Consider the following 13,704-nt stretch of genomic DNA (forward strand, 5'->3'; position numbering starts at 1 on the left):
GAGCGTCGAGGTACGTGCACCGAGGCACCGAGCACCGAGCGTCGAGGTGCGTGCACCGAGGCACCGAGCACCGAGCGTCGAGGTGCGTGCACCGAGGCACCGAGCACCGAGCGTCGAGGTGCGTGCACCGAGGCACCGAGCACCGAGCGTCGAGGTGCGTGCACCGAGCGTCGAGGTGCGTGCACCAAGGCACCGAGCGTCGAGGTGCGTGCACCGAGGCACCGAGCACCGAGCGTCGAGGTGCGTGCACCGAGGCACCGAGCACCGAGCGTCGAGGTGCGTGCACCGAGGCACCGAGCACCGAGCGTCGAGGTGCGTGCACCGAGGCACCGAGCGTCGAGGTGCGTGCACCGAGGCACCGAGCACCGAGCGTCGAGGTGCGTGCACCGAGCACCGAGCGTCGAGGTGCGTGCACCGAGGCACCGAGCACCGAGCGTCGAGGTGCGTGCACAGGTGCGTTGCGTGCACTGAGCCCAAGCACTAGGCGCCGAAGCGCTACACCAGGCGCCTAAGCGCTGACACCGAAAGCGCCGGAGCGCGTGTACTGCACCAGACGATCCACGTCAGCTGACCCGCAAAGCGGAGACGCTATGTGCTCTAGTACTGTGTCTGAGTCTCGAAAGACAAGGTGTTGTGCTGCTTATAAGGGCAACAGTTAATGCACTTGGTGGTCGTCTTCCTTAATACTGTATGGGGAAAAAAACTTTTTTTTTTTTTTTTTTTTTTTTTTTTTTGTTTGGACGCTGCAGCAGACACTACGTATAGTGTAAGAACAGTGGGGCTATACTCAATAGCAGCCACGTGGCGGTAGAACGCACCGCGGTGGGGGGGGGGAGACTGCAATGCAGGCTGCACGCACACACACACACACACGCGGTCTAGCCTAAGCAAGACCGAGGCTGCAGAAATGCGCGTGGCCTAAGGCCAACGCAACACGCGTCCCAAACAATATACAAAAAAGAATATATATAACAATATATATACACACAAAAAACCCAAATAATAAATATAATATAAATTATATATTATAATAATAACAAAGAAAAGGAAGACGGGAGACCACGAAGACGCGATGCCGAAGCAAAGCGAAAGGAAAAATATATATATTAACAAGAAATATATATAATCCTAAAACACAGTAACTGAAATAAACTCAGAGAAGGGGTAATTAACCAGCTTCTCAAGCGTAAAGCTTATCGAGTACAATCAGTTAACAAGCTCGCTCTGTTATCTATTACCTACCGTACCAAGGCTGAAGACAAAAGAGGAAGTGCATCCCCACGCGCGCAGTTAAGTAAGCTCCCAGGGGGCGGGCTTACGCTGCAGCTGGCGTGGGGGCCTATCGGCAGCTTTGCTATAAAAGCTCAGCCTACCGGTGCTGCCTGACGGCAATATCTCATGTTGATGGTTATTTTCGACTTGAAAGGGAACCAATTAATGTTACTCCAAATGTTCCCCAAAATAAGTAAAAACAATAGCAACAGTAAATACTTTTTTATGGCCTGTGAATCAAATATTAAATTACAATATGGCCCAAAATTAATTGACACCCCTGGTTGGTGTGTGATAATGTTCCTATGGATGGAAGTATAAATTCTGTCAACGCTTGGTAGAATTCTTACATATGTTGAACCAAGCTTTCCATTAGGGGTGTGCTGAGTGATACTGACACTCGGAATTGCCTTTAAGAAGTATTTATTGGCAGGTATTAAATAAATCCATTAATTAATGTGTTGATTTCAAAACAAGAAAATATGTCCTTCCCTCACCTTTACAACCGAATACAAATTAACTGTTGTACCGATGCACTAAACTGAAAATTATCACTGTCAGTTTCCGGCCTCGGTACGGCAGTTAAAATGACAGTACACCAGAAGAAAGGGAAATTTGCTTCCAGCTTTTAAAACACTAAATGTGAATGTGCATTGCCGTTGACTGGTACTCAATTGAAAAGGTGAAATGAACACATTAATGAATGGATTCATTTAATACCTGCCACTGAATACTTTGTAAATATATCAGCACACCCCTACTTTTCATATGCTTACACTACACTTTACCCAGCCTTGAATACTGCAGTACACCTAAAACAAGTTGACCTTACATGCTATTGATTTCTGTTATTTTCCAGGAAAGTTTTGTCCCTTCCCTTTCTGAGTTTGGGGCTTGCTTTTTCTTTATCCTTGAAACTAAAGGTATCTAAAGGTATTAAGTTGTCTCAGTTGTCATTTCAGATGACAGGTAGTAACCTGCTGTGCTGAGAAGGGAGTCAATAGTGGGTTCAGTCGCCAACAGCCCACAGGATACTGTCAGTTTGCTTCACTCTCTGAGGAGGGAGGCTCACTCTTATACATTTTGGTCATGTAATTGTGAAACTATAAACACGTTGACAAATCCGCCAGGGAAGGCAGAGTAGCTTACTGTTTACAGTTAGAGGAAATAAAGGGCATGTTAGCTTTGTGGTTAAAACTGTAAATCAAGAGGCATCTCTGTACTAAAAAAAAAATGATAGCTGTTCAAGGGCAAAATAATAGTTAAATGAAGTTGTATTGTCGCTAACTTTTCATGATTTTCTTCTATAAGTTCATTTTTTAAAGGATTGTTGTACAGTACTTCTCTTAATGAATGAACTAGTGAAATTCACTACCTTCAATGCAGCCAATTAATCTTCTATACTGAAACACAGCAAGCTTTTGGGATGGCACATTTCTTTGGAATAAACACCACGGAGGAATGTTTTCAATTGATTAAAAACAGTAAAATACAAGCATGTTCCTGAAAACAGGAGCTGGTCACTCAAGAAAAGCCTTTTCAATGCATCCCTTATCCTGAAGGCTGTCACCACGCAAGACACTGGTAACAACTGAAGTACCTTGCAGCTCTTTTGTGAGACTTTATTTGAGATGTTAGTGAAGCAGACAACTAATCACACATGTACACAGGCTGTCCCCGTGAGGTATAAGGACCAGAATTGTTTTAGTTTAAAGCAACAGATGCTCCAAAGCTACTGAATATTTGATGAAATGGTCCAATCTGGGAATGTTCATCTGGAATTGTGGGGCGCCTGACCAGCAGTAGCCAGGTGTGTCGAGGCGAAATAGCCCCAGTCGACTTCCCTCCCTAACCTTACGGGAGCTAAATGACCAATACAGCACGACCTGCAGGTCTCCAGCTTAGCAACTTGGCACACGCAGGATTCCAATAGCATTCATAAAGCTCACCCTGCTCTCCAAACAGCAGTGCTTTCACTAAGAGAGCCTCTAGTGACTCCATGGTAGGCCTGTGTATTACTGTATGTGAAATTGAAATACATTATTGTATTGTTTTTAATAAGAAACATTCTATTACAATAACAATACGAACGTTGCAAATGGTACACAAGATCTAAAATACAGCATGTACATCATTTGTCAAAAATAATGAAAATAATGAATGGAATTAAAAAAAATTACAAATACTAGTTAAATTGTTTATAATACTGTATATCAGAACACCAAAGCAAAACTGTTATGCACATACAGTATTGCACTTGGAGTCACCCAATCCACACAGAGGTATAGTGTACATAAATGTGGAAAGCCTTGAAAACCTGAATTGTGTGTCTCACTGCAGTATCCACAAAAGCAACTGTTATTCCTGCTTCTTCACAGTGTTAATTAACCACAGGCAAGTTGGTGTCTGAAGACGGTTCAACATGTCATGTTAAAATAAACGAACAGAAATAGAAAACACATGAATATACTAGCTGCTTTCACAGGTAGAATATGTATAGCTGTAAAATACAGTAATAGAAAATATTTGTTTTACATACATTGATTTTGAGTGTCTCTAACTGTAATGTAATTGAACAGTTTTTACTGTACCAGTAGATCATGTTTTACATGTTGCTCCCCTGTGCTACCTTTGTTCCTTCGTATATAACATTACATGCCCACTGAACATCGATTGGAAAACCTATTTGTTTCACTGCAGCTTCAATAGTTTTTCCACTGGGTTAAATGGTTGTGCTTCTTAAAAAGGGGGACACTTGAGGAGCTCCCGAGTGGCACATCCAGTAAAAGCACTCGCTAGAGTGCAGGATGCACTCTATAGCCTGGACGTCGCTGGTTCGAGTCCAGGCTATTCCACAGCCGACCGTGGACGGGAGCTCCCAGGGGGCGGCGCTCAATTGGCCAAGCGTCGTCCGGGGGGAGGGAGGGTTAGGTCGGCCAGGGTGTCCTCGGCTCACCGCGCACCCCTGTAGTCTGGCCGGGCGCCTGCGGGCTTGCCTGTAAGCTGCCCAGAGCTGTGTTGTCCTCCGACGCTGTAGCTCTGAGGAAGCTGCACGGTGAGTCTGCAGAATGTAAAGAAGCGGGCGGGCTGACGGTGCTTCGGAGGACAGCGTGTGTTCATCTTCACCCCTCCCGAGTCAGCGCAGGGGTGGTAGTGGTGAGCTAAGCCTAAAAATAATTGGGCATTTCAAATTGGTGAGAAAATAATAAAAAACTAATTGGCAAAGACTAAATTAAAAAAAAAAAAAAAGAAAAAAAAAAGGGGGACACTCTGAACTGGATCATTAAGAGGGCTTAAATGTAGAAACACCATCATGCACCGTGAAAGGGTCCCCTGTAAGCTTAAGATGGTGTCCTCTTACTTTGCAAACCAATGAATCACCCTAATGCTCGTGGACAGTACATTTCGTTTGCAGTGACTGAAATGTAACCTGAAGATTTTATCCTTCTGCGCCTAAACAGCAACTTAGCATTACACATGCAGAGAGGGTATTTGCTGTGGGAAACCTAACCTTAAGATACCGTCCTCTTGGTCACAAACAATGAATCAATGTAATGCACATAGACAGGACACTTAGAATTAAAGCAGCTTTAATAACCAAATAGTGCGTGTGGTACCCATACATAATGTAATTTAGGATTTTCTGACTGGTATATCGCTGTAGGAAGTATCAATTTGGAGAGGCCATCATTACTTACTTGTCTTTTCTGTTGGTTTGAAGGTAGCAAGTGATAAAGAGATCACTAGTTTCTTGTGGATTACCCATTTATTGTATTGTAACAGGGGTAGAAGTTATAATAATTAAAAGTTTAAATAACTTTTATTGTTAACAACCGAAAGTGAAACCAAGTACAATGTTTAACAGTAAATCAATAAGAGTTTGTGTTTCCTGGAGGGAATGTTTTAGCAGTAGCACAGTTCCGCCCAGGTAAGAAATCAGGTGGCTTGTTGTAGTGTGCTCACATTATGCAGCGAGCGAACAGTCAGTGAGTTAATGTTGAATGCCTGCAATATTGGACTCTGATTAAAATCATCTTGTTGAAGACAATATCTGGAATGGTCTTGGTTTTCTAAACCCACATGAAGTCTAAGAAAAGTCTTACAGTATTAACAAAATATCATACTGGAGGTTTGAGCAGTTGTTTAAGAGAATGGCACTTCAGATTTCCGCATTTTCACAGAATTTTAAATGAAAAAAAGCAAGCGTCTCTAACTACACCACAATTACACTGTATTTTAACACAGTCATTAGACATACAGTGCTACATGGTTGTGTAGTTACAATGTAACATCATTCTTAATTACAAAATGCAAAATATTGATGTAGTTGCTAACGTCGCTTGTAGTTATACTGTTAATACATATGTTAATACATATGAATATGTAACTATTCACCACTCCCCCATCCCCCGCCCAACCCAGCTCAACATTTAAATTAGTAACCACACTTCAAAACCATTGGAAAGGTACAGAGACTAAAGCGAGGGGACTAAAGAAAGCACGATTTTGTGGTTTAGCCAGGCTTTGAATGCACTTGACAAAAAACATGAAATACCCTTGAATGAGAAAAAAGACGCATGGGAGACCTTTGTCTTAGCCCATGAACACAAAACATTTGTTTGTATGTAATTTAGTGTGAACTCTCTATGGTTTTAGCCAGATCAGTAATGTAACGGTAACATCCTGCTACAGCTACAGCAGGCCACTTGATCAGTCCCCTTCCATGTTCTGTGACTGTGACTGTGTTTTCAGAATTAGAGAGACATCAGTTTGATTTTAAGAAACAGGTGAGTCTGGCCATAAAATACTTTTTCATGAATTTACCTCAATCAAGACTTGTTAATAGCTGCAGGGAAAGGGTGCTTCAGCTAAGAAACAGAAGGGGGGAATTAAAAAAAAAATGTCTGTCATTTCATTGCCGGGAGGAAGTGAAAGGAATGAAGGATGAACAACTTGACTTCAATGTTCATTATCTGAAGGGCTCTGTGGTGCTGAGTTCATTAAGAGTTCCCCTCTGGTAATGAAACTCTGTGAGTGGCGAACAATCTCCCTGACATCTTGATAAGAGAGCATTAAGAAATAGAAGAGTTGCTTTCTTGTCATCCCTGCATCTCCTTCTGATTAAAATCAATTTAAATTGATGCCCACCCCCAAATCCTCTTCTCTTAGACACCCTTTGAAGGCTATTGCTCCATTTGAGTAAATGCCAGTTGGAAGCTTGTCTCGCTGGTGGAGTATCAAGGGGCTATCAGCCTTTTGTCTCATCCCTATATTTTTTTAATTAAATCCGAATGAGTGGAAAAAATATTAAAAAGTAATTAGAGTTGGGATGTAGAGACATTATTAACCTCCGGACTGTCAAAGCCCAATAATGACAAAGATTTAATGGGAAAGGACCGCAGATGCCCACTCAAAAACCAGGGAAGCTTTTAAAAGAACAATCCATTGTAATATCTAAGAACTATTCCAGTTTTATGGAAGCAGAGTTACAATGTAAGTAGCATAGTGTAATGTCAGATTTAGAGGTATTAATCAAGAGTCTGAAAATGTCTAACCCTTTTTTTAAATGTATAAAACACACTTTGGACATGTACATGTTATGTGGCTGTAAAACGATTCTGTGTTGCATCTTCATGTTCAGAAACAACACTGCTTAACCAAAGATTGTAACAGAGCAATGCATAGTAAACTTGCAATTGTTACTATGGCACATCAGGAGGCATATGGCATTCCATTAATGCTGCAGTCCAAAGGTTAAAGAAAACTGCTAAACAGTACCATTTAATTGTGCTATGGTAAAATTGCCAAGGACATCAATTATCTTTATCAAAGTTTTTTTATTTTTTATTTGTCAGCTCTATAATTAATTTAAATTAAGCCAGTGCTTCATCAGGCATTCCGCTCTAAGTTGCTGGTTGGCATTCACTGCAAATCGCTGCCCTTGTTCCTGAACAACCCTGCTGGTATACTTACTAATTGGACTTGCCCAAAGCTAACAGATTTTGTGTTCCAGGACTGAGAGGAAAGCAAGCTTCTGAGACAATTAAATACGAAACAGGAGTGTATCACAAGGCAACCCACACATTGGGAACCAAACACAGATGGGGTTTCTGGAAGTGTGGTAAACAAAGCTTTTAAAAAGTGAACTACTTTAACTATGGAAATGAGGGACTAGTGGGCACAGTGGATTAATGGCTTAGCTTATGCTTGTTCTCTTTGACCCAGGGCCACATTTGCCTCCATTAAATAGGAGAGAAACAACTCACAATACTAAACTTGTTTCTTGGCAGTTTTATAAAAGCTTTATAAATCCTTTTTTCTCCTTACCAATTCAATGAAGCACAAACCAGGCCCATTATGTTAAAGAAAAGCCAGGTAATGGCTAGACATTGAGGTGGCCATGGAGAACTGGTTTCGGCCTTGATTTTAAACAGTATTTTAAGAGAGGTCCTCATTAGAACCCAACCAGTCTGTGTCTTAAATGACCCTTGTTGACGTAGATACTGATGAAGTTGAGTCACAAGTTCCCAGAGGTAACCGGAACTGTAGAGCCAAGGCCACTGTATTATAAGCTAGTAAGTTAACATTTCAATTTCAATTTCAATTCCTGAACTTTACTGGAACCAGGAAGATTATTCAGCACGTCTGCTTTGAATCCCTTACTGTCAGAATCTTCCCAGGTTCTCAGTGAAGTCTAATTATGTATTAGAGCACATAAAATCTGCTCATTCAGCAGTTGTGGCAAATCATTGGACAGGCACATCGACTGAAGCCAGGAATGCAAAGCACACCGATATCTTCATGGAGCAGGTGAGTAAAACATGGTCTGTAATTATATATACAGTGCCTTGCGAAAGTATTCGGCCCCCTTGAACTTTGCGACCTTTTGCCACATTTCAGGCTTCAAACATAAAGATATGAAACTGTAATTTTTTGTGAAGAATCAACAACAAGTGGGACACAATCATGAAGTGGAACGAAATTTATTGGATATTTCAAACTTTTTTAACAAATGAAAAACTGAAAAATTGGGCGTGCAAAATTATTCAGCCCCCTTAAGTTAATACTTTGTAGCGCCACCTTTTGCTGCGATTACAGCTTTAAGTCGCTTGGGGTATGTCTCTATCAGTTTTGCACATCGAGAGACTGAAATTTTTGCCCATTCCTCCTTGCAAAACAGCTCAAGCTCAGTGAGGTTGGATGGAGAGCATTTGTGAACAGCAGTTTTCAGTTCTTTCCACAGATTCTCGATTGGATTCAGGTCTGGACTTTGACTTGGCCATTCTAACACCTGGATATGTTTATTTGTGAACCATTCCATTGTAGATTTTGCTTTATGTTTTGGATCATTGTCTTGTTGGAAGGCAAATCTCCGTCCCAGTCTCAGGTCTTTTGCAGACTCCATCAGGTTTTCTTCCAGAATGGTCCTGTATTTGGCTCCATCCATCTTCCCATCAATTTTAACCATCTTCCCTGTCCCTGCTGAAGAAAAGCAGGCCCAAACCATGATGCTGCCACCACCATGTTTGACAGTGGGGATGGTGTGTTCAGGGTGATGAGCTGTGTTGCTTTTACGCCAAACATAACGTTTTGCATTGTTGCCAAAAAGTTTGATTTTGGTTTCATCTGACCAGAGCACCTTCTTCCACATGTTTGGTGTGTCTCCCAGGTGGCTTGTGGCAAACTGTAAACGACACTTTTTATGGATATCTTTAAGAAATGGCTTTCTTCTTGCCACTCTTCCATAAAGGCCAGATTTGTGCAGTATACGACTGATTGTTGTCCTATGGACAGAGTCTCCCACCTCAGCTGTAGATCTCTGCAGTTCATCCAGAGTGATCATGGGCCTCTTGGCTGCATCTCTGATCAGTCTTCTCCTTGTATGAGCTGAAAGTTTAGAGGGACGGCCAGGTCTTGGTAGATTTGCAGTGGTCTGATACTCCTTCCATTTCAATATTATCGCTTGCACAGTGCTCCTTGGGATGTTTAAAGCTTGGGAAATCTTTTTGTATCCAAATCCGGCTTTAAACTTCTCCACAACAGTATCTCGGACCTGCCTGGTGTGTTCCTTGTTCTTCATGATGCTCTCTGCGCTTTAAACGGACCTCTGAGACTATCACAGTGCAGGTGCATTTATACAGAGACTTGATTACACACAGGTGGATTCTATTTATCATCATTAGTCATTTAGGTCAACATTGGATCATTCAGAGATCCTCACTGAACTTCTGGAGAGAGTTTGCTGCACTGAAAGTAAAGGGGCTGAATAATTTTGCACGCCCAATTTTTCAGTTTTTTATTTGTTAAAAAAGTTTGAAATATCCAATAAATTTCGTTCCACTTCATGATTGTGTCCCACTTGTTGTTGATTCTTCACAAAAAATTACAGTTTCATATCTTTATGTTTGAAGCCTGAAATGTGGCAAAAGGTCGCAAAGTTCAAGGGGGCCGAATACTTTCGCAAGGCACTGTATATATATATATATATATATATATATATATATATATATATATATATATATATATATATATATATATATAAATATTGTAACAAACTGACGGGTTACCCTGTGGGTTACTCCTTTGCTGCTTCCACTGACTGGCACAGACACGTAGAACTTTCAGGCAAGTAACTTTTATTTACAATATTCAGACACCAACACTTTCTTTTTTTAACTTATTGCCCTGTACGGGTCACTAACTGACTCACTTCTTCGCCCCTCTCTACCTACTCCAGAATACCATGTCCTGCAGGCCGAGGCCTGTACAAGTCCTCCCAAGAGGGCTGAGTCTACGGAAAGGGTCACCCAGCGGTAGTAGTTTTGTATTCCCAGTAGTCAGACGGGCTCCCTCGACTGGCGTGTTTCTGCACCACGGGTAAGTATCCACAGACTCCCCCTTGCTGGAATCTCTCTGCAACACAGGTAAGGACGGCGCCGACTCCCTCTGCTGGAGTCTCGCTGCAACACAGGTAAGAATAAAGAAAACACCCTCTGCTGGAGTATGGAATGAGCCCCTCTGAAGAAGGGCTCCTGGAAGGCCACTCCTGTGACCCACCTCCAACAGACGTACCCAACAGCGTTAATGAATGATATCCAGACTGTGGGGAAAGGACCCCGGCAGCCAATGTCCTGGTAGATTCCAGAACACACACGAGTGTCCCAGAGTCCACTCCCGTTGTCCAGACCTTCCACACACCTGTATATACTGTGGTTCCTGTATGTCTCACAATAGACTACGTCCTGCAAACCAGACTGTTGCCTCAGTCCACTTTCTTTTGTTTCAACCCGCTGCTCCTGCAGCGCGTGCCTGCACAATTTCCCTTCAGGTCCCGGGTATTTTACACAGTCAACCAGACACGGAAGCTGCGGAACTGCTTCAAACTACTACTATGGAGAATAGACGGCAGTTGTGACGGTGCCCAACCGTCACGGAAACTGCGGGACTGCTTCAACTTAATACTGTGGAGCGGCGTTTGTCTACAAACGTTTCATAAAACAAATTACACTCGTCAAAACAAAAGACTACCTCACCAAGAGGAAAACACTCACAGTTTAACAAAACAAAACTGTTATTCAAACCAAACAAAACGTTCACTTTACCTTACGATACTTTGTAACACTCTCTTTACTTTCTGGGTACTTTTCTGCAGGACGATCCGGTGGTGCTCCCCACAATCACCCCGTCCTGTCCTGCCCTACTTCTTTATATACCCCAGGAACCCCGCCCTATCCATTAGTGCTCAGGTTCCTGGGTGCTGTTTGGTTTTTTTTTTTTTTAAATGGTGCCGCCATTTCTTAAAGGCGACGCTACTCTTTCTTACAATATATATAGAGTTTGTTTAGTCCTTGGATGCACCACCCACTTAAAATTTGATAAAAAGAAAAAGCCCCCCCCCCTCAACAAACCACTTAATTAAAAAAAAAGTGTCTTAACACATCCACATCCATATACCTTTCATTTAAAGCAAAAATGAAGATACAACAAACAAATTGCAGATACTGTGTATGTGTATACAATATTTATCAGTACAGCTGTATGCTGGGGACACTACATGAGGTCCTCCTACAGAAATATATTTTAGACAGGGTGTCATAATTGTTTGCTGTGGATATGGACTACCTCCACTTATTTTCCAAGCTCTGAGACTGAAATGTATTTTGATCATTACAGACCTGTTCTGGAGCCAAACTTATGGTAAGAGGCTCCCATTTTATTTATTTTTTGGTCACAGCATAACTTTCTCTCAGATAAAACAAAGAGACTGTTTTCTGTCATTATATTTCTGTCCTGTAGTGGAATAATAATAATAATAATAATAATAATAGGGGGAAAAAATATCTGGTACTTTCAATCTCAGATTTTATGAGCCTCCAGTTTTCAGTCCTTCACTTTCCACACACATTGAAATTGTATAATTCTGAATTTATACGGGAACTATCACATTCTTCAAGTCCAGTACTAAATAGAGTTGCCTTCTATAAGTTTACTGTGGTATACCATGACAAAAGTACGGTCAAGTGTGGAATAAAATGCAGCATAGTGTAACCATGGAGGACATACTGTATATCCAGTCTTGGCAGGATTGTCACCATAAATGTATATGAACTGAGTGAAATCTACTTATTTCTAAATACTTTTTTTAGTTATCTGATATAACTGTTGCAGTTAACAGCAATGTATTAAAATACCACCTGTTACGACCTCCTTAGTATATTTCTATCTGTGAAAATATGTGAAATGAAAGGGAGGGCCCTATTACATTTGTTTTTATGAAGTATTTGTTTTAGCTTTTTTTTAGGTGGCATATTTTTTTCTTCAGTGAAGCGGTTATGGGTGTCTGAACAATAATTACACAATACCAAAACAACTGATGGATGACAACGATTCATTTAGATTAATTGAAAAGACTGTGTTTAAATTTACTGAAAAAGAAATCCAAATTAGCCAGAGTGAAAGCATTTAGAGCTCTGAACACAAGACTGCAATATACATGTTAGAATTCTTCCATGTCTTCCTGCTGGCTCAGTACCATTAAAACAACTTGCTGGAGCAATATCTAGTCCGTTGGTGTTTCGTCGTGGAAGAGAGGGCCCATCCATAACTGTCTTGTATCCGCTGTAATTGTACCTTATTACTGCACCTCCAGGCTGAAACTTTTAAAAAAGGCAATCGCCTGGCTGGCTCTGCAGATCTATCTACCTTCCTCCCGGTGATTTCATTTTTCACTTTCGAACCACACACGAAAAACCCTCTGAATGCATTTCGCCTATTGTTGAGACCTTGTTTTATCAGCAACAATAAACCATAGAATGGAACACAAACAAAATGTACTGCAGCCTAAAATAAATAAATAAATACACATAAGTGGAAAACAATGTGCAAATCAGTCTCAACACATCTGACTTCAGGGCTGATTCTGCTTAAGCTGTGAAAAAAATAATATGCTAGATTGCTTCACAACAGGAGGGACAACCATCTACAGGTAGGTGCATTAAATGATCTATTTCCAAGATGGGGGCACATACTGCACATTACTGTATGTAGGAATATTAACAAAAACTCGTGGAACAGCATGGACTGTTTAGTGGGACTGGAATCTAAAAAGAGATCAGCAGACATCCTGTGACCCTGGCAACATGCTGGGTGCCTCTTTGCACCCAACCTTATCACATGATTTCTCACTGATTGTTTTAATTGAGTTAACACTAAGTAAATATCATTTCAGTAGAGGCTCAAAATAGATGCTGAATCAGAATCTGGACTCTCAGACTGAAGGGCATCAAATTCTCGGGTTTGGGATATAATATAAATGAATGTTTTCTTCATATTAATGCAATGTAATGTTACTGAATAGTAGTTACTATTTGATTACTGAATAAACAATTACTGTAGTTGCTGTGTTTTTTAATCCCAAAGTGCAGATTTATTTACATCAAGTGCCTCCTACAGCTACATATGTTCTGATTTTGTCCTTCCGTGTCAAGACTGGACTGCATACTCTCTTATAGTGCTTGTTTGTACCTATTCTCTGCCACCAGACCCAGTGATTGGGGAGAAAGAGACACCCCTATAGGTTAGGAAAATGGTGCTCTCACTGCATTCACATCATAAGCACACAGCAAAGAAAGTTCTCTGTAACAACACAGGCAAATTGATCTGCTTATATAAAGGCAGGACAGGAACAGTGTGGTACTTTGATCTTGGTATATACCTTGAAGTTGTTGAGGTGTCTTGGAGGTTCATCTCCAAAGATCAAGGTTTAGCTCAATCAAAGCAATTTTTTTTGTATGTGACTGTGTTAAATAAAATGTGTCCCAGGCTCACAAAAAGTTATACCAAAGTAAGTAGTTTGCTTGAATCGTAGTCCTGACTTTACATCAGGGACCCACCTAACTGTGCTCAGACAGCACCTCCATAAGGCAAAGATCT

This window comes from Acipenser ruthenus, chromosome 22 (genome assembly GCF_902713425.1).
Source record: "Acipenser ruthenus chromosome 22, fAciRut3.2 maternal haplotype, whole genome shotgun sequence".
Classification (NCBI taxonomy): Eukaryota; Metazoa; Chordata; class Actinopteri; order Acipenseriformes; family Acipenseridae; genus Acipenser; species Acipenser ruthenus.